The sequence below is a fragment of the Schistocerca americana genome, chromosome X, assembly GCF_021461395.2.
Source record: "Schistocerca americana isolate TAMUIC-IGC-003095 chromosome X, iqSchAmer2.1, whole genome shotgun sequence".
In the NCBI taxonomy this organism is placed as follows: domain Eukaryota; kingdom Metazoa; phylum Arthropoda; class Insecta; order Orthoptera; family Acrididae; genus Schistocerca; species Schistocerca americana.
The window spans coordinates 834,378,184-834,403,864 of NC_060130.1; positions in this window are offsets into that span (position 1 = coordinate 834,378,184).

Consider the following 25,681-nt stretch of genomic DNA (forward strand, 5'->3'; position numbering starts at 1 on the left):
TGAATGGAAGTCTTAGACCCGCTTAGCGATTATACATAAGACCAGAATTTTCTCGTGTTCTCTGCCAGATCTCTTGCTAAGGTGTGACGATGGTAGCTGTTGTATGCTTCACGAATAGCTCTTTTCACAGACGCATATCGCTGCTAACCTTAGTTTGTCGTCGTTTGTGTGTCTCCTTTTGAACCTAGAGTTTAACACCCTCTGCTTCCTCAGCATCTTACGTATTTCTTTATTAAACCACGGTGGGTCTTTTCCATCCTTTATCCACTTACTAGGCACATAACTCTCCAGACCACGATTTGCAATCCGCTTAAACTTTTCCCATAACTCCTCTACATTCAGCTTACTGGTACTAAGTGATGACAATTCACTGCCTAAGAAATATGCTAATAACTGCTTATCTGCTCCACCTAGCAGGAACACTCTCTTAACCTTCTTGACCAATTTATTAACTTTCGTAACCATACTTGCAATTATGACATCATGTTCGCTAATACCCGTTTCCGTACTGACATTGTCGATAAAGTCTGGACTATTTGCAACTACAAGGTCTAAGATATTTCTATTTCGTGTGGGCTGCCGAGCTTGCCGCTCAAGACAATTTTCAGAAAACGTGTTCAAATGTGTTTCGCATGACTGTGTGTAACCCTCACAGTGAATCTATAGACATTCCAGTCTATACTCGGCAGCTTAAAGTCGCCTCCAACTAATATTGTATGATTGGAGTATTTACGCACTATTGACCGTATACTTACTTTGAATGACTCTAGAACTGCCCCTGCGGAATCGTTTGGCCGGTAAAAACACTCAACAATTAACATAGTTTCTTCTATAGTTGTTCGCTGTCACACTCAACTTCGACCACAGTAGAGACAATATTTTTGTCAATTACAGTGAAAACATGCCCTCCTACGGCCTCTAATCGCTCTTTCCGATATACGTTCCACGACTCGATAAATGTCTCAAAGCGTTCCACTTCGGGTTTCAGCCATCTGTTAGTCCAAAGAATAATTTGAGTGCGAGAATTTTCCTGGAGGGCAATAAAATTCGGGACGAATACTTAGACAGTTAACTGATAAAATTGTGACAGTCGAATTGTGTTTATTCTGAACGCCGTTTTACTTCCCTTGCTGTGAAACGACTGGCGAGTGATCATCAGAGCACCTCAGACTACCGTCTATCCTAATAAATCCTCATGTGCACTCCACAAGTACTTTGCTTTGCGAGTAGCTGCTTCCTTTGTTCAGTTCACCCCTGACCTATCAAGTGGAATCAACAAATCACCACACGATAGCGCAGGTCCAGAAATCTGCAGCCAAGACCGTCACAGCGTCGAAGAAGCCTTTGATTGAGACCATCCATTCGGCTCCAAACCAAAGAACCCCGATCAAATCTGGGAACGATGCTGCAAATTGTGAGCTCAGCTTGCAAAAAATGGTTCAAATGGCTCTGAGCGCTATGGGACTGAACTGCTGACGTCATTAGTCCCCTAGAATTGAGAACTAGTTAAACCTAACTAACCTAAGGACATCACAAACATCCATGCCCGAGGCAGGATTCGAACCTGCGACCGTAGCGGTCTTGCGGTTCCAGACTGCAGCACCTTTAACTGCACGGCCACTTTGGCCGGCTGCTCAGCTTGCGCCCCAAGGGCTAGGCCAGCAGCCTTCACCACATCCACCAGCCACCCATACGAACTGAGGATCGCGTCAGAACCCATGCGATAGGCGTCGTTGGTGCCAACGTAAGCCACACCTTGCAGACGACTACATCGTGCACGCTTGATAGCCACCGGCAATGCCGTCTCCACATCTCAGATGAGGCCCCCCGGCAGACATACCAAGTGCACTTTGTCTTTCTTTCCAGCCTGAATGCTATCTGCCGAAGGAGCTCCATAACGCGCCTAACATTGGAGCTTCCAGTAACCGGTAAAACCATCTCCCCGTGTTCCTGGTAGGACCCTGCTGAAGGAGCGGCCACCTGTCAACTAACATGGTGAATGGACGTGGCCAGGCGGCCAGTCTCCACGTTGTCCCTCCACCGCGAACGACGATAACACGTTACCACCAACCATTCACCCTGCAGTAAGGGCGGATAAACAGCGTCAGGTGCTTTAGGAGTTGCCTCGGATGCAGACTCCGTGGGCAAAACAAGTGACACCTCAGGTGTCCCATGCGACGCGCCAGATTCTCCGCCATCGCTAAAAGCCGAGGCAGCATCCTGAAGGTGACTGACCGCAGCTAACAGCACGATCAGCTATTCGCGAACTGCGGCCAGCACCTCCTGCGTCCACACACAACATGCACACGTCCTACCCACCCTAGCAAGATTAACTGAAGAAGTAAACTATAAGAGCAGATGATCCTAGATATGCGACTTGCTACCCTCCTGATGTGTCACCAATGGACTTTGATGCATTAAAGAGCTATGTAGCAGGCTGTTCAGTGAGCAACTATTGCGCGAAAAACTGAATGAATTTCCACTTACAAAAACACGAGATTAACAACACCTAGACAGAAGGCACTCACAAAATTTAATAAATGTACTACATGAAAAAGATAGAATAGGATAAACACTTAACTTGCCGCTCTGTAGGCGCACTCCTAACACAGCCGAGAGCTGGATCCTGAACTCGTATTAATTTATAAATTCTTAGATCTCCTGATGAAAAACGAAGCAAGCTGTGTCGTCACACAGCACTTCAGTCGTCTAAACATAGAAATTATTTGTATATGTAAATAGCTTTAAAAACAACTACGATGCTATAACTATACCTGTTTTACTTGATTATGCGTTTATATGTACGTGGCGAATGAAGTCATATGTCATATTCAAGAGCAGAAGAGGAACTAGCCACGTGTAGGTTAGGCGAAAGGATTTCAGTAGTACCGAATTATTTTGGAGAAACACTTGCAGGTTGATGGTGGCATTTCGTAAGTCTTCAATTATAGTGACCTATATCCAGTAATAATAAAGTGTGCTTCAGTAGTACTATAGCGAGTATTGCAGTACTAATAATTTTACCATTGATATTTAGACCGACAGCATGTTAAATTATTTCTGTTTTAAGATTTACACAACTTTAGTTGTGTCGAGAAATTCCTATACTCAGTTGTGTTGACCTTCATTGCTCCCATCTCATCGGCTTATCTCATAGTTTATCCCTCTGAATATGTTTCTGCCTTATTTACACGTCGAGTTCCGTAGGACCAAATTGAGGAGCACATCTCCAAGGTCATGGCATGTGTCAGTACATGAAATTACAACATAAGAGTAATAACAGATAAAAATAAATGTTTATGAACCCGAAAAATGTCAGTCCATAAGTTTAAGTTAACGGAATCAACAATATAAAAGAGGGTGGGGTTGGGTTGGGTTGTTTGTGGGAAGAGACCAAATTGCGAGGTCATCGGTCTCGTCGGATCAGGGAAGGACGGGGAAGGAAGTCGTCCGTGCCCTTTCAGAGGAACCATCCATGCATTTGCCTGGAGCGATTTAGGGAAATCACGGAAAACCTGGATCAGGATGGCTGGATGCGGGATTGAACCGTCGTCCTCCGGAATGCGAGTCCTGTGTACTAACCACTGCGCCACCTCGCTCGGTCAATATAATAATAATAATAAGAAGAATCAGCTTAATATTTCAAGGAACTCCTCGACAGAATAGAACGAGTGACCCACGAGGAAACTCTTCAGTTTCGATCTGAAAGCGCGTGGATGACTGCTAAGATTTTTGAATTCGACTGGTAGCTTATTGAAAATGGTTGCAGCAGTATACTGCACACCTTTTTGCACAAGAGTTAAGGAACTCCGATCCAAATGCAGGTTTGACTTCTGCCGAATATTAACCGAGTAAAAGCTGCTTATTCTTGGGAATAAGCTAATATTGTTAACAAGAAATAACAGTAAGGAATTAATATATTGAGAAAGCCATGTCAAAATACAAAGACTCGTGAACTGGAGTCGACAAGAGTTTCGTGAACTTACACCACTTATTGACCGAACCGCCCGTTTCTGGGCCAGAAAACATGCATTTAGAATGGGGAGAGTTACCCCAAAATATAATACCATACGACAACAGCGAACGAAAATAAGCAAAGTAGACTAATTTTCATGTCGAACGATCACTCACTTCTGATACCGTTCGAATTGTAAAAATGACAGTATTAAGTCTTTCAACAAGATCCTGAATGTGGACTTCCCACGACAGCTCACTATCTATCTGAACACCTAGCAATTTAAACTTTTCAGTTTCACCAATCATATGTCCATGTTGTGAAATTAAAACGTCAAGCTTTGTTGAATTGTGTGTTACAAACTGTTTATTTTCTGTAAGCCATGAACTTAGGTCATGTACTGCACTATTTGAAGTTGAGCCAATGTTGCACACAACATCCTTTACAACCAAGCTAGTGTCATCAGCAAACAGAAATATTTTAGAGTTACCCGTAATACTAGCATATCATTTATATAAATAAAGAACAGCAGTGGCCCCAACACTGATCCCTGGGGCACCCCCCCCCCCCCCCCCCTTGGCAGTACTAGACTCAGTCCTCACATGACAGCCGTTATAAACATTGCGAATAATGACTTTTTGCAGCCTGTTGCTATAGTTAGAGGTGAACCAGTTGTGAGCTACTCCCCGTATTCTGTAATGGTCCAACTTCTGGAGCCATGAGAGTCCTTAGTCTTCAGTGATTTAATTGTTGATTCAATCTCTCTCTTGTCTGTATCACGGAGGAGTATTGCAGACATTAATCTCAGAAAGGCATTTACCAAGAACGTGATATGATTTCCTGTAGAAACTAAATTTTTATTTAATTCACTAGCGTTGCTCAGAAAATGATTGTTAAATACTGTACATATATGTGATTTATCGGTAACGGAAATATTTTTACTGCAAACTGACTTTATATCGTCGAACTTGTGCTGCTGAACAGGCACCTCCTTCACAACTGACCATATGGTTTTAAGTTTATCCTGTGAATTAGCTATTCTATTTGCATACCACATACTCTTTGCCTTGCTAATAACATTTTTAGCACCTTACAATACAGTTTGTAATGGGCTACTGTAGCTTGATTGTGACTACTTCTAACATTTTGATATAATTCCCGCTTTGTTCTACAAGATATCCTTATCCTACTAGTTAGCCACCCAGGCTGCCTATTACTCCTAGTACCCCGTTTAGAACGTCCTAATAGAAAGTAATTCTCAAAGAACATGAGAAATGTGCTAAGGGAAGCATTGTATTTACCATCTATGTTATCGGAACTATAAACATCCTGCCGCTCTTGTTCCTTGCCAAGGTTTAAAAAACTCTCTGTTGCTGCTGGATTAACTTTCCTACATAGTTTGTAAAGAAATATGAGATTGGTTTGAGTAGAAAAGCCTTTTAGTGTTAAAAATTGTGCATCATGGTCTGAAATGCTTTTCCCGCTTTTACTAACAGAATGCCCATCTAGTAATGAAGAATGAATAATAATATTGTCTATGGCTGTGCAACTGTTCTCCTGCACGCTAACTGGAAAAAAACACGATCTACATCAGATCATATGAATTTAGGAGACCTATCAACATCCCTTCTCTTGCACCATCATATTGAAAATTAATATTGAAGTCACCACATATAACTAAATTCTGGTACTTCCTAAAAAATGAATTAAGAACTCTCTGTAGCTTAAGGACAAATGCTCTGAAGTCGGAGTTATAGGGCCTATAACCAACAACAATGAGAAAATTAGTTTCACCACATTCAATTGCCCCTGCACAACATTCAAACATCTGTTCAGTGCAGTGTCGTCATACATCTATGGACTCAAATGGAATACTGTATTTTACGTACATAGCCACTCCCCCAAACCGAAAGGAACGCCTTGAGAAACATCCAGCTAATCTGTATCCTGGAAAAGGAAGCCTCTAAATTGTCAAATTATGTAAGTGATGCTCTGATATACCAATAATTTCAGATTCAACACCTATAAGCAGTTCACTGACTTTATCTGTAAGAAATCCATTCCTTATTTGTCATGTTGAGTTTGTGATGCATTCAGATCTGGATGGGTGCTGTGGAGTGTGGACCAAGTGAACGGTGAAATGAAGTCCCATTACTTCTCACGGAATTTGAAGACATAGTTTTCTACTACGGATTAATCAAAATTTGGTTAACGTGAAGATTTTGCCATGTACGACGAACGACAGTTAAACCAGCAAAATTCTGCAGGTTCATCCAGCAGCTCTAAGACACTGACGGAATCGTAAGCAAAAGCACAAGTTATAGCGGCTTACCTCGCAGATTGAGCTTGTTGTTTATGGAGCAGTGTGTTTTGCCGAGTAGAAGACAAAATTGAAAACAATATTTGATTAACAGGAGCTGCAGAAATCTTAATCCACGCTCTTACTCACGGAATTTCAGCGAATATTACAAAATGCAGTATTCTCTGCAGAACTGATCACAGAACACTTGTTCTGAGACGCGTGAGCGGAGTGAACTGAAGGCTTCGAAGATTTTGTGATAAACTAGACAGACGTGGTAGTTCCTAGATTAGCGCTGTAGGTTAGAAAACTGTAGGGTATCCGCAAATGGGTCTGTGGCTCTCCACAAACTGAGATGAGAACCGTGTAGTTAATCATGTGTGAGATATTGATGGGCGATTTTTTTTAAATTTTTGTAGCGTATTCGACATCCCATCCGCTTCACTGTGAGCTGCTGCCGAAGCACTCACAACAATGTACAAAGACTGGAAGCACTAGCAAAAATTGGAATTCACACAATACAAGGTAAAGAGAGTTGGTAAATATGGAACCTGAGAAGCGGCGAGAATTTTTGTGGTAAATGGCAGTGTATAACGATGGATAAGCGTACAGGAAATGGAAGTAGCGTAATTATCGCGAGAGACAACAAACTCGGATCAGCTGAAATACAAATTGAGTCTGCATGCCAGGTTATTTGGGTAAGACTCAGACTCTATGGTAGGCATAATCTTCGTACAAATTCTTAAAATTAACCAACGGACTCACGCCCAGATGTAACCGAAAGCTTTAAAGAAAAAATCATCTCTCTAAAATCTATGTTCCCCAGCCGTAGTGTCATCATTGGAGATGATTTTAATCATACAGATATCGATAGTCATAATTAAACATTTGTAAGTGTTAGTTTTGGTGAGACACGTCGTTAAATATTTCTAAATACCTTTTTTAAAAATTACATAGTTCAAATAGTTCGGAAGCCCACGCGTGACGGAAATACAGTATGTGATCAAAAGTATCCGGACACCCCCAAAAATATACAGTTTTCATAGTAGGTGAATTGACCTGCCACCTACTGCCAGATGCTCCATATCAGCAATCTCATTAGTCATTAGACATCGTGAGAGAGCAGAGTGGGCCGCTGAACTCATGGACTCCGAACGTGATCAGGTCATTAAGTGTCACTTCCGTCACACGTCTGTACGCGAGACTCCTACACTCCTAAATATCCCTAGGTCCACTGTTTCCGATGTGATGGTAAAGTGGAAACGTGAAGGGACAAAAGCGGACAGGCCGACCTCGTATGTTGAATGACTGAGACCGCCGACAGTTGAAGATGGTCATAATCTACAATAGGCAGACACCAATCCAGACTAGCACGCAGGAATTCCAGACTGCATCAAAATCCACTGCAAGTACTATGACAGGTTAGGCGGGAGATAAGAAAACTTAGATTTCATGGTCGAGCGGCTGTTCATAAGCCACACATCACGCCGGTAAACGCCAAACGACGCATCGCTTGGTGTAAGGAGCGGGAGCATTGAACGATTGAACAGTGGAAAAACGTTGTGTGGAGTAACGAATCACGGTAATGTGACTATCCGATGACAGAGAGTGGGTATGGCGAATGCCCAGCGAACGTCATTTACCAGCGTGTGTAGTGCCAACAGCAAAAAGCGAAGGCAGTGGTGTTATGGTGTGGTCGTGTTTTTCATGGAGGGGGGTTGCACATCTTTTTTTGCGTGGCACTATCATAGCAAGCGCCTACACTGATGGTTTAAGTACCTTCTGCTTCCCACTCTTGAAGAGCAATTCGGGGATGACGACTGCACCTTTGAAGTCGATCGACCGCACCTGTTTATAACACACGGCCTATGGCGGAGTGGTTACACGACAATAACATCCCTTTAATAGACTGGCCTGCACAGACTCCAGACATGGATCCTATAGAACATCTTTAGGATGTTTTGGAAATCCGACTTCATGCCAGGCCACACCGACCAACATCGTACGAGATTCCAGGATTTCCGATGGACGGCGCCACGGACTTTTAAGTCATCTTCAGCCAGGTGTCCGGATACTTTTGATCACATGGTAGTAATTGGATCAGACTTCTCTGAGGATATTCATACTCAAAATGGCATCAGTGACTCTGACGTGGTTGTATAAGAGGCAGCCGTGAAAACGAGTAAGTTAAGAAAAACATAAGTCAACTGTTTATTATTGCAAGAATAATCGCCATAACTAATAAAAACATTTATCCTGCTGTGAGACAAGACTGTCAATGCTCCTAAGGAGAACTGTTTGCGGTTGCCTATGGTACCATGACTGTAGCATGGCGAGCGCCTCTTCGTCCGAAGTAAATCGATGGTCACAAATGTCTTTATTCAGCCGTCAGAACGCATAGAAATGATATTGGGAGAAATTCTGGGTTCGTATGGAGTATGTGTAAGGGCTTCCAGCGAAATTCCTGCACCGTACTCAAAACAAGCTTAGCAGTTTGTGGACGGGCATTTTGTTGCCAAGGTTATTTCTGCTATGCTGAACAAGGTACTTGATAAGCCCTTACACATCCTCCATACAGCCCCGAACTCTCCCCTTCCGATTTCCATGTTTTCGGAGCCTTGAGGAACGATATTCGTAGCTCAAGACGTAGAGATACTGCCGTGGGTACGAACGCGAATCTGTTCAGCTTTTTTTAACGAAGCAAGTGATAAATGGAAAAGGCAGTTGATGATGTGAAGTGTCTCCTTAAAGATGGGGACAGGAACGTGTCAGTTTATTAGCGAAGAAAGTGATAATTTCGCGCAAGGTAGTATTCTGTGTAGCAAATAAATGAAGAAGAGGACTGCAGTAGGGTGACAATAAAAGCTGTTCAAGCGTACAGACACGGGTGATGGGAAAAGGTTTCCAGTTAATTATCATAGCAGCACTGCTGAAGTGAAATATCAGATTTTAAGAGGAGGCACGATTTTTCGGAATTATCAACAGAGAAGAGAAGACAAAGTAGATAGCAGAATCAAGAGACAAGTTTCAAGAACTTAGGATTCAGCAGAAAATCCTCTCGAGAATCTTCTGTTTCAAACGTCAAAGATTTAAGAAATCGGCAGCGTGAGAAGGGACAGATCCTCTTCATAAAACGAGAATATACCCTGCCCCAACGGAGACTGCGTACGAAACAGATAAACATGGTATATCAACAATGGAAACAGGAGGCTGACTGAACTACAGTTCTTAACAGCGAACTTAACAAAGCAACACCATTGCACAAGAGCAACAGTGTGTATTAATAGCATTTAGCTGGATTTACGGCCTTTAGATTAGACTGATTTATTGTCTAACCGAAGATTCACGAATTGCTTTTAGTAGTCATGTGGATGACTTACACTTTGCATTATTTAGTGTCAATTGCCAATTTTCGCACCATTGAGAAATCTTTTCTAAATCGTTTTTCGGTTTGTTTTGGTCTTCTGATCAGTTTACTAGACGATGAACATCACTATCGTCTGCAGACAACATATGTCGGCTGCTCAAATTGTCTCCTGAATTGTTTATATAGATAAAGAACAGGTGAGGCCCTATAACACTACCTTGGGGAACGCCAAATATCACTTTTGTCTCATTCGATGACTTTCCGTCAGATAGTACGAACTGTGACCTCTCTGACAGGAAATCACGAATACAGTCACATAACTGAGACGACATTCCATATGCATTGAATTTCACAACAAGCCACTATTCTGAATTAGCTTATTCGTTTTCGATACGACCCATCGTCAACTTATCGTCCTCCCTTGGACATCTGGTTTACTATGCCTCCTGCGATATTCAGTTGCTGTAGAAGATACATCTCAGGTGAGAGAGCAACTACATTTCGCTACTAGAAACCATTATTTTCCACACATTAATGGCTATTTGCATTCGAGGCAACATTACGTAGCAGATCTCACGTAGAGATACATGACAATGAACAATAATCAAACTGAATAAGTTATCCCAGAAGGACAGCTATAAACTGAAATACATTCCATTTTTCAGAAAGACGCGTAATTTTCTTGCAGTCAAATGCTGTATCTCACTATTTAAGTCTAGCAATGAAATCATGCATACTTGAGAGTAAAATGTTAAATGAATCTTTACTATTTCCATCAGCTGCCATTAGCAATTTGGAAATTTAAGTTTGTTTTATAAAGTTCATTTATTTTATCACTTCACATCAAAATGTATCATCGAAACTGAACTTAACTAATATGGTTCCCTACTCTGCTACCATAAACTCTCGATAAACATTTCATGTCGCAAGTTTCATACCGACTGGCACTTTAAATCAGATTGCTAAATATTTTTCAACAATTCGTATTAATTTATAAATTATTAGCTCTTCTTACGAAAAATGAATCAAACTGTGATGACACACCGCACTTAAGTCGTCGAAACCCAGAAATTATTCATCTATATAAATAGTTACATAAAAATCACTACGATTCTACATCTGTACCTGCTTTGTGTGATTATGTGTGTATATGTGTGTGTCGAATCAAGTCATATGTCTCACACAAGAGGTGAAGCGAGGCTAACTACGCATAGGTAAGCGAAAGTGTGTAGTACTGAATTATTGTGGTGAAAGAGTGGTAGGTTTTTGGTACTTCTTCGTAAGTATTCGTTGGTAGTGTTATCTGTTCAGTGGTACTGAAGTATGCTTCAGTGGTACTACCGCGAATATTCCAGTTTTAATAATTTTATCCGTGTTATTTAGACCGGCAACGTATTAAATGATCACTGATTTAAGATATTCACCATTTTAGCTGTGTAGAGAACGGTCTGCACTGAGTGGTGTTGACCTTCATTGCTCACATCTTATCGGCTTACCTCTGAGTATATTCCTCTGAACATGTTTTTACTTTCATACAGAGCAGCTACTGCTGCCTCCTACGTAAGCCCCTCCGTATTTGTCGTTTTGAGTTTATAATGGAATCAGAACAGCATTTGCGACTGCTGTGGGAGTGTGAACCACGTGAACCTTGAAATGAAGTAATCGTACAAGAACTTGTCATGCGCGGCGAACGACATTGTACGCACACATTCCCTCACAAACTAAAGTTCAGCAAGTTCATCCAGCGACTTGCTGTCACTGACGGATCATTAGAAACAAAAACAAGAGATGGTGGTGTACCTCGCCAATTCACATTTCGTATATGGAGCAGCGAGTGTTGTGCCGAGTATTAAACAAAGTAGAGAATAAAAGTCTGATTAATAGGAGCTGTAGAAGTCTTAAACCACGTCATTGCTCACAGAATTTCAACGAAGCTTTCAATATGTGGGTACAGAGAGCTGGCTAGAGCCGGAAATAAGTTCAGCCGAATTTTTTTTCAAACGATCAAACAGTGTTCACAAAGGACAGATTAAATACAGTTGGTGGTGTAGTATTTATTGCTGTCAAAAGTAATTTTCCTTGTAGCGAAATTGAAGCAAATAGTTAGTGTGAAATAGTATGGGTAGAGGCTATACCTGACAATCGGACTAAACTATTAATTGTATCATTTTACCGACCCCCCGACTCAGAAGATATAGTTGCTGAACAGTTCAAAGAAAACTTGAGTCTCATTTCAAAATAAGTACCCCGCTCATACAATTATTGTCGGTGGTGACTTTAATCTACCCTCTAAATGCTGGAAAAATTATACATTTAAAGCCGGCGGTAGACATAAAACGTCATCCGAAATTATACTGAATGCTTTCTCATAAAATTATTTGGAACAAATAGTTCATGAGCTCACTCGAAGCGTAAATGGTTGCGAAAGCATACTTGGCCTTTTAGCAACAAAAAATCCTGGACAAATAGTGAGTATTGTGACGAATACAGGGATTAGTGATCACAAGGCAGTTTCTGCTAGGCTGAATACCGTAACACCTACAAAGAAACGTAAAGTACGAGTATATCTATTTAAAGAAAGTAATAAAAATGCTCTTAAGGCCTTTTTAAGAGACAGTCTTCACTCCTTCCGATCTGATCACGTAAGTGTAGAAAAGTAGTGGAATGTTTTCAAAGAGATAGTGTCGACAGCAATTGAGAGATATGTACCACATAAATTAATAAGTGATGGCACTGATCCCCCATGGTACACAAAACGGGTCAGAGCGCTGTTGCAGAAGCAGCGAAAAAAGCATGCCAAATTTAAAAGAACACAAAATCCCCAAGATTGGCAAAGTTTTACAGAAGTTAGAAATATGGCGCGTACTTCAATGCGAGGTGATTTTAATCATTTCTACAACGAAATTCTGTCTCGAACTTCGGCAGAAAACCCAAAGAGATTCTGGTCATACATAGAGTACAACAGTGGCAAGACGCAATCAATACCTTCACTGCGTGATAACAACGGTGAATTCACTGATGACAGTGCCACTAAAGCAGAGTTACTAATTGCGGTTTTCCGAAACTCCTTCACAAAAGAAGACGAAGTAAATATTCCTGAATTCCAATCAAGAACAACTGTCAAGATGAGAAACATAGAAGTACATATCTTAGGAGTAACGAAGCAGCTTAAATCACTTAATAAAAGTAAGGCCTCCGGTCCAGACCGCATACCAGTCAGGTTCCTCTCAGAAAATGCTGATAACTTAGCTCCATATTTAACAATTATATACAACCACGCGCTCACAGAAAGATACGTACCTAAAGACTGGAATATTGCTCAAGTCACACCAACACCCAAAAAGGGAAGTAGGAATAATCTGATGAATTACAGGCTCTATATCACTAATATCTATTTGCAGTAGGGTTTTGGAACATATACTGTATTCGCTCATTATGAAGTACCTCCAAGAAAACGATTTATTGCCGGCCGCGGTGGTCTAGCGGTTCTGGCGCTGCAGTCCGGAACCGCGGGACTGCTACGGTCGCAGGTTCGAATCCTGCCTCGGGCATGGTTGTGTGTGATGTCCTTAGGTTAGTTAGGTTTAAGTAGTTCTAAGTTCTAGGGACTTATGACCTAAGATGTTGAGTCCCATAGTGCTCAGAGCCATTAGAACGATTTTTGAAAACGATTTATTGACACATATCCAGCACGGTTTGAGAAAATATCGTTCTTCTGAAACACAACTAGCTCTTTATACTCATGAAGTAATAAGAGCTATCGACAGGGGATGTCAAATTGATTCTATATTTTTACATTTCCAGAAGGCTTTTGTCACCGTTCCTCACAAGAGTCTTCTAACCAATCTGCGTGCCTACGGAGTATCGCCTCAGTTGTGTGAATTCCTGTCAGAAATTTCACAGTTCGTGGTAATAGACGGAAAGTCATCGAGTAAAACAGAAGCAACATCCGCCGTTCCCCAAGGAAGTGTTATAGGCCCTCTATTGTTCCTGATCTATATTAAAAGTACAAAGAAGGGCATCTCGTTTTGTAATATCGCGAAAGAGAGCAGATAGTGTCACAGACATGATACGTGAATTGGAATGGCAATCATTAAAACAAAGGCGTTTTTCGTTGCGACGGGATATTCTCATGAAACTTCAATCACCAGTTTTCTCCTTCGATTGCGAAAACATTGTGTTGGCAGCCGCTTACGTAGGGAGAAATGATCATCACGATAAAATAAGAAAAATCAGGGCTCGCACAGAAAAATTTAAGTGCTCGTTTTACCCGCGTGCCGTTCGAGAGTGGAACGGTAGAGAGACAGTTTGGAGGTGTTTCATTGAACCCCCTGCCAGGCACTTTATTGTGAATAACCCAGTAATCATGTAGATGTAGATGTAGATGTAGATGTGGCATTCTCCGGAGAAATAATCACGGACCCCTTCTTCTGAGAAGAGTGGGCCATGTGAACCAGGAACTGCAATGACTGTCTGACAAGCTGGACAAGGCGGAGGTTCGTAGATCAGCGCTGTAATTTCAAAAACTGTGGGATGTCCTAGCGCAACATTAGAATCGGAAGTCCTATCCGTCCCGCTGATAGTGTGTGGGATACTCAGGAGCGTTGTGTAGCGTAATGGACTTCTAATCCAGTTCAGTCTTACCAGTTGCCGAAGCATTCGCGGCAACCTGCAGGGATTGGCAACAGTCGTAAAAAAGTGTGGAGTTCACAGAATACGAGGTACTGAAATTTAGATAAAAATCGAATTTGGCAGCGATGGGAATTTTGGAGTAAATAATAGTGTACATCGGAGAACAAGCCTATAGGATAAGATGAAATACAAACTAAAGGTGCATGCAAGATTATTTGGGAAAAACTTGCTTTCAGGTGTGGGCATAGTTTTACAAGTGAATCAATATATTACCTCTTTCATACTGTCATCATTAGAGTAGATTTTAATCATAAAGATATCGATAGGAATAATTAAACATTTGCAAGTGTTGGTCTGGTAATACACGTTGTTGAACACTGCTGAGTACCTTTTCTAAAGAGTACGTTGTTCTCTTAGTTCGAAAGCCCACTAGTGATGGAAATATATTGGATGTAATGGGTGTAAGTGGACTAGACCTGTCTGAGGATGTTCATACTCAAAATGGTATCAGAGACTATGAGGTGTTTGTATCAGAGGCAGCCTGTGAAAGCAGTTCAAACACATTGTTGCTGTGAGAGAAATCGGTCAATGCCCTCATGACGAAACGTTTTGGTGGCATGCGGTATCTGAGCTTCCGTTGTTACCAACAAATTCAGTACGAACGTCACGCCGGTGAAATTCACTCGATTGGTCTAGATAAGTTTCATGTCCATTATTGGATGCAAGAACAAATTGTTGTCTTCATACAATATTCGCAATACATCTGTATAGGTGGAACAGGTTGATTAGTAACAAAACTGAAGAAATTAACGGTAGAACTGAATTCGCACATCTGTCTTTCTCAAATCCTCACAGAAACCCCAGTATCCACACTGCTGATTTTTCAGATGTTGAGCGAGTGTCTAAACTCTAATTCCATACAATACTAGCTTAAAGTAATTATTCGCCTGGGTAGGAAGCACATTACAAAATTTCCAGTACTAAAACAAGTTGTCTGCGATTTCGACAGATACGCTGTTGGCGTCTGGAGGCCGTCGAGAGCTGAAAGATTATTTATCGCTTTGTTTTAACTGCTTGGTCGGCTCGTCGAATGCACTGCCATAATGTACGCCTGAATGTGTCCCATTAAGTTCATATCATTTGTAGGTGGGAGAAGCTCAGAAATCTCCATTCTCTTGTGCGCACAATTTGGGTAATGTAATGGCTTTTCTCACTAAGGTCAGGGGTTGCAGTCAATTTCAGGAAACAGTGAAATCTGCCGCATAGTTTTTAACTGCCAAATGTGTTGTACACACAAAGACAGCTCTCCATGTTTGGCTGAGAAAGCTTTTAAAATACTGCGCTGCATAACGACAGAAAACCGATGACCGACCACGAAAAATAAAAGAGATTGAAACACTTCAGTGTTTCGATGATAAAGACGACAGCGATTGCGAATCCGTAATTGTTGAATGGGCGACAACTTTAGTTAATGAGTCCTTAAGAAAGCTGAATGGGCGCACATAGAGTAGCCGGGGGATGATCTCAATCATTATTATGCACCAGCAATAGGGCGAAGCATCAAAGAAATCTTGCATTATTTTTCGCTTCATCCAGGTGATATGATGCACAAATTTAGATTTCGGACTTGAAATGCCGTCTCATCCGCAGTACAGAAGGATCTTAACCATTTAAAACATCGCTTTTTACGAAATGAGATTCGTCCAAAGCTATTTGACAACATCGTAACTAATCATTTGAAACAGTTTGCAGGGCGTTGGAAGCTATTTTGGACCAAAGGCGTCAACAATGATTCAACAAACACTGACCAGTCCGCTACTGGTTGCCATAAACAGTATGTAATGGAATCGTCAGACAGCATTCTATCGAATGTCAGAACTGTCAAACGTTTGATGTTGCAGAATCCGTGGAAAAAATGAAGCACACTAAAGTGAAGAAATCGGGGGTGATCTCTCAGGAAACAGCGTTACTGAGGGTAGAGTCGACTCATCCGTAAGAGACTCGCTCGAGTTAACACTTGAACACAACTGGCACAACAAAAGTGGCTGCAAAGATATTAAGCTTACTTTTTTACATCCACTTCCTGAGTTAGGGATGGTCACATCTTGTAAAACTAGAGAGATCGATATGATTGTTCTACTGAATGATAATATTTCGGAATCTATTAGGGACAAAGGCCGATGACTTGTTGCGACTAATACTTATGGATTTGAAGTACTGTGCTGTTACCGGCCACCGAATGTACTTATGATAGGTTTCTGAAGACAGTTCAAACCATATCGTCTGATGCTTTCAAGCTGGTAAAGCTTTTTTGTGCAAATCATGTAAACAGGTTTACACTGAACGAGTACGACTCTTGGCTACCATTTAAAGCCTAGTTAAGCAAGGATATACATCAAGGGTGACTACCAATGACGCCAGTTCAAATACGTGTAACTCGTTCGAATGGATTATTGAAGATTAGTGCAGTGGGGATCTGATTGAATATTGTGTCAGATTTAAGAGAGAGAGAGAGAGATAGTGAACTACGGGCAAACAACAAGTCTCATTAGACTTTGATAAGATTAGCAAGCACGAATAAGAAAAACTGGCAGAACCTATAGATACTAGCAATACTATAGAGAGGAAAAAGTACGTCGCAGTTGTAATGGTCAGTTCGAAGCAAGTGTCAAATACCACCCGCACCTGTTTGTCGAGTGCATAGGAGACGCTAACGTCACGGTGAGAATCAAAACATATTCTTATTTTACTTCTGTCAGCGTATCTACATACAATTTGTTAGGTATCTTTAATTATTATGGAGGCTGTAATGTTGGGTCAGTAGCGCATTAAATCACCATTACTAAATTTGGTGAAGAGTGGTTTGAAATTAACGATAACAGTGTGAAACCGACACTTATAGTTGAAGACCACTTGATCAGTCCGATCATTTGTCTTAACGTCACGACGCAAATACAAGATTACACCAACATGATTCGGTAATTCTTGTTTTAGTGAAACCGAAACATTAAGAACGTGATACACCTATCAGAAAACATAATCAATAACTGAAAAAATATGGAAGTTAACAATGACAGTGTAAGTAAATAATAACAGAAACATTAAATGCAGGTTATAATATAGCAACTGAAGTCAGTCATTACACTTATCTTAAACTCATTTGCAATGTCCTTCCAAAGGCATAAACTGGAAACGCTTCAACTTTTCCTTTAACGTGAAGGATATGGTGTTTCTTTTCCAGTGAAACATAAAAAAGTTGAAAATGTCCAGCATACGAAAAAATATGAAAAAATATGTAAAAACATGTGGTAAAACTTAAGGAACGAAACAAACAGAAACATGCAACGAAGGAGGGCATAATAATTTCGTAAACACCTCAAACATACATAATTAAATGGAGCAAGTAAAAAACAAATTAAAAAATTGTTAACTTATATAAACTGAAACAAACGTAGAAGAAACATAAAAGTTCAAAAATAGGTGTATCAAAAATGACATAAATATATAAAAAATTAAGAACAGGGAAAGACAATAGACAACCTGCACATGGTCCTTCCTGCACGCGCTTTCACTGATATTTTTCCCATGTTGATGAGAGAGTAACCTTTGCCAAGTAAATGGAACGTAGTGATATATCCCACTCTCTTTTCGGTTATGATTTGATTCAGAAGGTTGGCTTTTTTGAATGATCAAAACCAGGATTGTAGCTTTCTAGACCATTTATTCCTTTCTACTCCTACATTAATTCCATAACTTTTGTTGGCTCCCAATCGAGTACTATTTATTTGCCGACAACGTTATTTGGAGCTACTAATGCAAATCTGAACAAGTTTAAGTTTGGGTTATATTTCCAAAAATTGATGGCTGGTGCTAAATATGATTATTATTCCCATCTGAACACTATTTGCCCGGAAATGTTGTTGTTCTGAAGGAAGGTTCCGAGCAACTACAGCAACTCAGGGCATGCACAAGAATTCCGATTTTTCAAGGAGTGGTTGCTCGGAGGGTAATCTGTTTCAGCCTCCCATCTGGAAACTGTTTGTCTGACGACATTGTTGTTCTGGAGAAACTTAATTATTATAGATTGCTTGCACTCAGATTTGGAGACGTTTTCTTCTGGGGCGACGTAGATCAAGCCACGAGAAACCCAAAGAAACAAAAGAAATTCAAAAAAATTTTCAAATTTGTGGCCCAACTTTTCTGAGACACTCAGGAAAGTTTCTTAAGCGTAGGCGACTTCCCATCCACGTCACGCTGATCAGTTGCCGCCCGGAAGATTCGCAACAACGTACAACGATTGGAAGTACTCGTAAAATGATGTATAGTTCACACAATACAAGGTACAGAAATTAAGGTAAATACCGATTCTGATAGCGGTGAGAATTTTTGTGGTAAATAAAAGTGTTTATCGAAAGCATAAGCGAATGGGAAATGGAAGTTGTGTATTTATCACAGGAGACAACAAACTTGGGTAAGCTGGGATACAAATTGAAGATGCATGTCATATTATTTGGACAAGGCTCAGTACAAAGTATGGGCGTAGTCTTATAACTGGAGCTATCTATTAAACACGAGACACACGTCGAGCCGTAACCGAAAATTTTAAAGACAAACTCACCTCGCTAAAATGTATCTTCTCCATTCATACTGTCTTTGCGGTTTCCTTATTTTCGGTCGCTTAAAGAAAGATATTCGTGGCCGTAGATATACTCCATACATAGACAAAGCTGACAAATTTCTATTGCGGGTGTAATTATAAAGGCAAAACGCAGTTGCATCTGGGAGTCTCAATTTGAAGACGGGCACAGGGGTGTGCCAGTTGGTTAGCGAAGAGAGAGATAATTTTTTCGGAAATAAAGTATCATTCGGAACGTGTAACGTCGAGAAGAGAAGTACACAATGGGGGGTAATGGAAGCAGTTTGAGGGTACAGAAATGGTTGAAACGAAGTGAAATAGAACATTTGTAGAGGGAAAAGGATTTTTAGAAATTCTCCACACAGAACAGAAGACAAAAGAGAAAGCAGATGTGAGAGACAAGATTCCAGAACAGAAGATTCTGCAGAACATCGTATCAATCGACAATGTGAGAATTGACCAATCGTCATCACAAAACGGGAATATACACTGCACCAACAAAGACGGTGTACGAAACAGGTAAAAAGGTTATTTTAACTATGGTAACAGGAAGATGACTGAACTAAGATTCTTATCAGTGAAATTCACAAAGAAAGAGCACAGGAGCAACAGTGTGAATTAATAGCATTATTCTGAATAAATTTATTCATTTGCCATGCGAGCATCGTCAGTTTATCGTTTTCGTGGCAACCGTTGTTTTCGGCATGTCAGTGGCTATTCACAATCGAGCCAAATATCATGCAGAAGACTTCATGTAGAGGTAAATGAAAATGAGGAATAATGAAACGGATGAGTTATTTCATAACAAGAGCAATAAACTCAAATTGAATCGATTTTTCACAAAGACGCATAACATTCTCGCAGCCAAATAATTTATACCACTATTTATATCAAGCAGTAAAATCATGCTTACTTGAAAGCGAAGTGTAAAATAAACCATTACCGTTTCCATCATCTGTCATAAGCAATTTCGAAATATAAGTTTGTTTTGTAAAATTCGTTTACTGTGTTATTTCACATCACATTGCATTACGAAAACTGAACGTAACCGACATGATTCCATTCTCACAGCCATAAACTTTCGATAAGCATTTCATGCAGCAAGTGTCATTCGGATTGTCACTTTAAATCAGACTGCTGACTATGTTTCATTAATTCGTGTTAATGTATAAATTCTTAGCTCTCCATATGGAAAATGAAGCAAATTATATTGAGACACCGCACTTCAGGCGTCGAAACAGAGAAGTTATTTGTCCATCTAAATAACTACATAAATACTACTGGGGTACTATGTATATCTACTTTATATAATTATGTGTGTATATGCGTGTTTGGAGTCAAGTTAGATGTCGCAGTCAACAGCAGAAGGGAGACTAGCCACGTGTAGGTTAGACGACAGTACTAGTGCAGTACTGAATTGTTTTAGCGAAACTGTAGCCGGTTTGGTGGTGGCATTTCGTAAGTGTTCATTGAGAGTGACCTGTTTCCAGTAATATTAAAGTGTGTGTCTTTTTTATTTTATTTTACACATCTCTTCCCGTAGGACCAAACTGAGGAGCAAATCTTCTACGTGTTAGAGCATGTCAGTATAATAAATTACAACTTAGAAGTAGTAACAGATGAAATAAAATGTTTATGAACACAAAAGACAAGCCATAAGTTTGTGTTAACGTAATTGTTCCATTAATTTTTACTATAAAATTACTGATATTATAAAGAAAGCGATGATTAGCTGAAAAGTGTACAATTAAATGGTCGCCAGCCCGCTAACTCAATGAACCTCCAGAATCTTAATAAAGGTAATGGCAAAGAAATTTAAGCAATATTCACTGGTGTGGCAACATAAGGTTGTCACGCTTTTCCACAGCACAATTGTCCACGAGAAAATTAATTAACCAGAAATCACTGAGACACAAAATTTTGAAAGTAAAAGTAAATGAAGTTACTGGTTAAATAAATGCACACGAATCAGCTTAATTTTTCAAGGGACTACTCGACGGAATAGAAGGAGTGACCCATGAGGAAGCTCTTCATTTTTTATTTGAAAGCGCGTGGGTTACTTTTGTGATTTTTATATTCTTCTGGTAGCTTATTGAAAATGAATACAGCAGTGTACAGCACAAGAGTCAAGGAAGTGTGAACCAAATGCAGATTGCGTTTCTGCCTAGTATTAACTGAGTGGAAGCTGCTGATTCTTGGGAGTAAGGTTATATTGTTAACAAGAAACGGCAGTAAAGACTATGTACATTAGGAGCCCAATATCAGAATACCCAGACTAATGAACAGGGTTTGAAAGAAGGGTCGCGAACGTACACCACTTATTGCCCGAACCACCCGTTTCTGAGCCAAAAATATCCTTTGAGAATGGGAAGAGTTACCCCAAAGTGTAATACCATACATCATAAGCGAATGCAAATAAGCAAAGTGAACTATCACGTGCTTCAAATACCGTTCGAATAGTAAAAATGGCAGCGTTAAGTCTTTGAAGAAGATCCTGAACGTGGGCTTTCCACGATAGTTCACAATCTATCTGAACACCTAGAAATTTGAGCTACTCAGTTTCACTAATCATCCGCCCATTCTGTGAAATTAAAACGTCAGGTTTTGTTGAAATTCGCGTAAGAAACTGTAACAACTGAGTCTTAATGTTATTAATGTTATTCAGCGCCTATTTATTATCTACAAACCATGAAGTTATATCATGAACTGCACTATTTGAAACAGAACCAATGTTGCACACAACATACTTTACTGCCAAGCTAGTGTCATCTTCAAACGGAACCGTTATTGAACTATGTGAAAAGGAACGTAAATTAGTTGCAAACTACGGCGTTCGCGCACTTTATTCAAAATTTAAACGTTACTACAAATATTCAGATTTAGGTTATGACAGGTTCGATGTCCCTGCCATCATTTGCGATGACGTAGCGCAGGCATACAGCGAAATTCTGCATGACCTGCTGAAGTGTCGGAAAACCGATGCCATCGATGACCTCCTGAAAGGCTATTTTCATCTCTCCAAAGTTTTCTGTATTATTGCTGTACACCTTGTCTTTCATATGTTGTTGTTGTTGTTGTCTTCAGTCCTGAGACTGGTTTGATGCAGCTCTCCATGCTACTCTATCCTGTGCACGTTTCTTCATCTCCCAGTACCTACTGCAACCTACATCCTTCTAAATCTGCTTAGTGTATTCAACTCTTGGTCTCCCTCTACGATTTTTACCCTCCACACTGCCCTCCAGTACTAAATTGGTGCCTCAGAACATGTCCTACCAACCGATCCCTTCTTCTAGTCAAATTGTGCCACAAACGTCTCTTCTCCCCAATACTATTCAATACATCCTCTTTAGTTATGACATCTACCCATCTAATCTTCAGCATTTTTCTGTAGCACCACATTCCGAAAGCTTCTATTGTCTTCTTGTTCAAACTATTTATCGTCCATGTTTCACTTCCACACATGGCTACACTCCATACAAACACTTTCAGAAACGACTTCCTGACACTTAAATCTACACTCGAAGTTAACAAATTTCTCTTCTTCAAAAATGCTTTCCTTACCATTGCCAGTCTACATTTTACAACCTCTGTACTTCGACCATCATCAGTTATTTTGCTCCCCAAATAGCAAAACTCCTTTACACGGCAAGGGCTGGACGTGAAGGCGCGACGTACGGTCGCAGGAAAGACTTGCAGAGCGTGGAGCGGTTTGCGCGTGGTCGCGGGAGATAGAAATACTTCGGAGTGCCGACTTGTGAGATTTCCGTGGTTTCTACAGTGAAGTCGTAGTACGCGTTTAGAAGTGAATATCTCGTGAGTTATGCTGTCGTTCGCTACTTACGTGCAGTAGGAATCTATTGTTTCCCTGTTATTCTGCTGGGATGGTTCCTTTGAAAGGGCACGGCCGACTTCCTTCCCCATCCTTCCCTAGTCCGATGAGACCGATGACCTCGCAGTTTGGTCTCTTCCCCCTAACAATCCAATCCCTGTTATTCAACTTTCATTTTATGTAATTGCTGGAGCATCGACACCAATAAGTGCGCCGGCCATAGTGGCCATTCGGTTCTAGGCGCTTTAGTCTGGTAACCGCGACCGCTACGGTCGCAGGTTCGAATCCTGCCTCGGGCATGGATGTGTGTGATGTCCTTAGGTTAGCTAGGTTTAATTAGTTCTAAGTTCTAGGGGACTGATGGCCTCAGATGTTAAGTCCCATAGCGCTCGGAGCCATTTTTGAACTAATAAGTGTCCGCAGCTAGTGGTCGTGCGGTAGCGTTCTCGCTTCCCACGCCCGGGTTCCCGGGTTCGATCCCCGGCGGGGTCAGGGATTTTCTCTGCCTCGTGACGACTGGGTGTTCTGTGCTGTCCTTAGGTTAGTTAGGTTTAAGTAGTTCTAAGTTCTAGGGGACTGATGACCATTGATGTTAAGTCCCATAGTGCTCAGAGCCGTTTGAACCAATTAGTGCTTTGCAAAAAGATACCGCATTCTCAAAAGTACTTCTACTATCGTATGTGGCGTACAGACGTATGACACAAGTGACACCCAATCACCTCACCACGTTCGAAGTCCGTGACTTCCGCGGGACGCCCCATTTTGCTCTCTCACGTGGTCTAACGACTACTGAGACCTGGCAATAGGTGGCAGCAAAATGCACCTAATGTGAAAAACGTGTGTTTTTGGGGGTGTCCGGATACTTTTGATCACGTAGTGTATTCCAGAACAAGATTAATGTTGTATAACATATTAGACTTTTCACTCGGACGCATTTTTATCTCATTGTCAAATGCTTTCTTCCACTATTTAAACGAAGCAATGCAATCGTGCTTACTTGAGAGCAAAGTGTAAAATCAATCATTACTGTTTCTATCAGCTGCCGAAAGCAGTTGGGGAATTTAAATTTATTTTGTAAAACTAGTCTTTTTTATCACTTCAGGTGAAACTGTATATCAAAACAGATATTAGCTAACATGATTCCATACTCGACAGCCATAAACTTTCGATAAATTTTTCATGTCGTAAGTTTCATTCTTATTCTCATTTTAAATCAGACTCCTCAATATTTTTCAGTAATTCGTATTAATTTATAAATTCTTAGCTCTTCTTATGAAAAATGAAGCACGCTCTGTTGCCACACAGCACTTCAGTCGTCGAAACAGAGACGTTATGTATCTATGTAAATAGCTACTGATGCGACTATTATTCTATATCTGTACCTGCTTTATGTGATTATGAGTGTATCTGCGTGTGTCGAATCAAGTCATATGTCACAGTCAAGAGCAGAAGGGAGACTAGCCACATGTACATAAGGCGAAACTATTTGTGTAGTAACAAATTACTTTGGAGAAACTGTAACGTCTTTGGTGGTGGCATTCCATGAGTGTTCATTGACAGTGACCGCTATCCAGTGATGTTAAAGTGTGCTTCAGAGGTACTACAGCGAGCAGTATTAAAGTTGTTATCCGTGTTATATTTTCCGACAGCATATTAAATTATTACTGTTGTAAGATGATACCACTTTTGTTGTGTTGAGAACTGTCCTTTCTCAGTGGTGTTGACCTTCATTCTTCACGTTTTCTCTGCTTGTCAATGAGCTTAGTTCTGTGAACATGATTCTGCTTTAATACACAGCAGCTACTGCTGCCCCCTACGTAAGCCATTCCACATTTGTCGTTTTGAATTTGTGATGGAACCAGAAAATGATTACCGAACGCTGTGAAGTGTGGTTCAAATGAGCGGTAAAATGAAGTCCTAGTACCTAACACGGAACTTTGGTGACGTAATTTTCTAATACGGCTTAGCCAACGGCAGTTATCGATAAACACTTGTCATGTACGACGGACGACATTTTAACCCTGCATTCCATCTGAAAGTAAAGTTCAACAGGTTCATCGTGCTACTTGCAGATACTGACGGAATCATAGGCAACAAACAGTAGTACTGCAATTCTCTTCTCCACGTTACACATTCCAATTATTACTACACAGAATACTAACTCATATCTGTAAAAACGGACTCGTCCCTCAGGCCATTTTTAAACTGCCGCTTCCTGGCTTCAACTGCCGTACTCATTTATCGCTAGCCTCGTAATAAAAATTAGCACAGATTTACCTAAGGGCTCACGGTTGTACCCAGATCTCTATGTCTGGAAAAAATCTACTGCCATGAATATCTTCCTTCAGGGCCCCGAAAGTACGTAAATAGCAAAGGGATGTTTCGGGTCTGTATTTAGGATGTGTAAGGTCTTACAAAGAAACTTCCTCGGTCTAGTCGAAATGAGTTTGGTAACAAAATTCCCTTCCACATATTGCTAAGATGGTTTTTAATAGGCTCAGGAGTTCCGCTGGAAGCCCTTACACATCCTCCATACGATCTCGATCTCTCCTTATGTGATTTACATGTTTTTGTAAGATTGACGAAACACATTCGTGGCCATCTATTAGTGTTGGACGAGGAGTAGTCTGCGTCGCTACGATCATGGTACCATAGGTAAACAAAAACACTTTTCCTTAAGGCGACTGAAGTGTTGTCCCACTGCAGGATACATATTTAAAAAGTTATGCCGATTACTCTTGAAATAATAAACAGGTTACTCACGGTTTCCCCAAAGTTGTTTTCTTGGGCTTCTTCTTTTTTACAACCGCGTCAAAGTGACTGATACCATTGTGAGTATGAACGTCCTCAGTTAGATCTATTCTATTTATTCCCATTATTACATCCAATAAATATCCATCACGAGCGGGCTCCCGAGAACACAATGGATCTGAGCACTAAGGGATTTCTGAGGTCATCAGTCC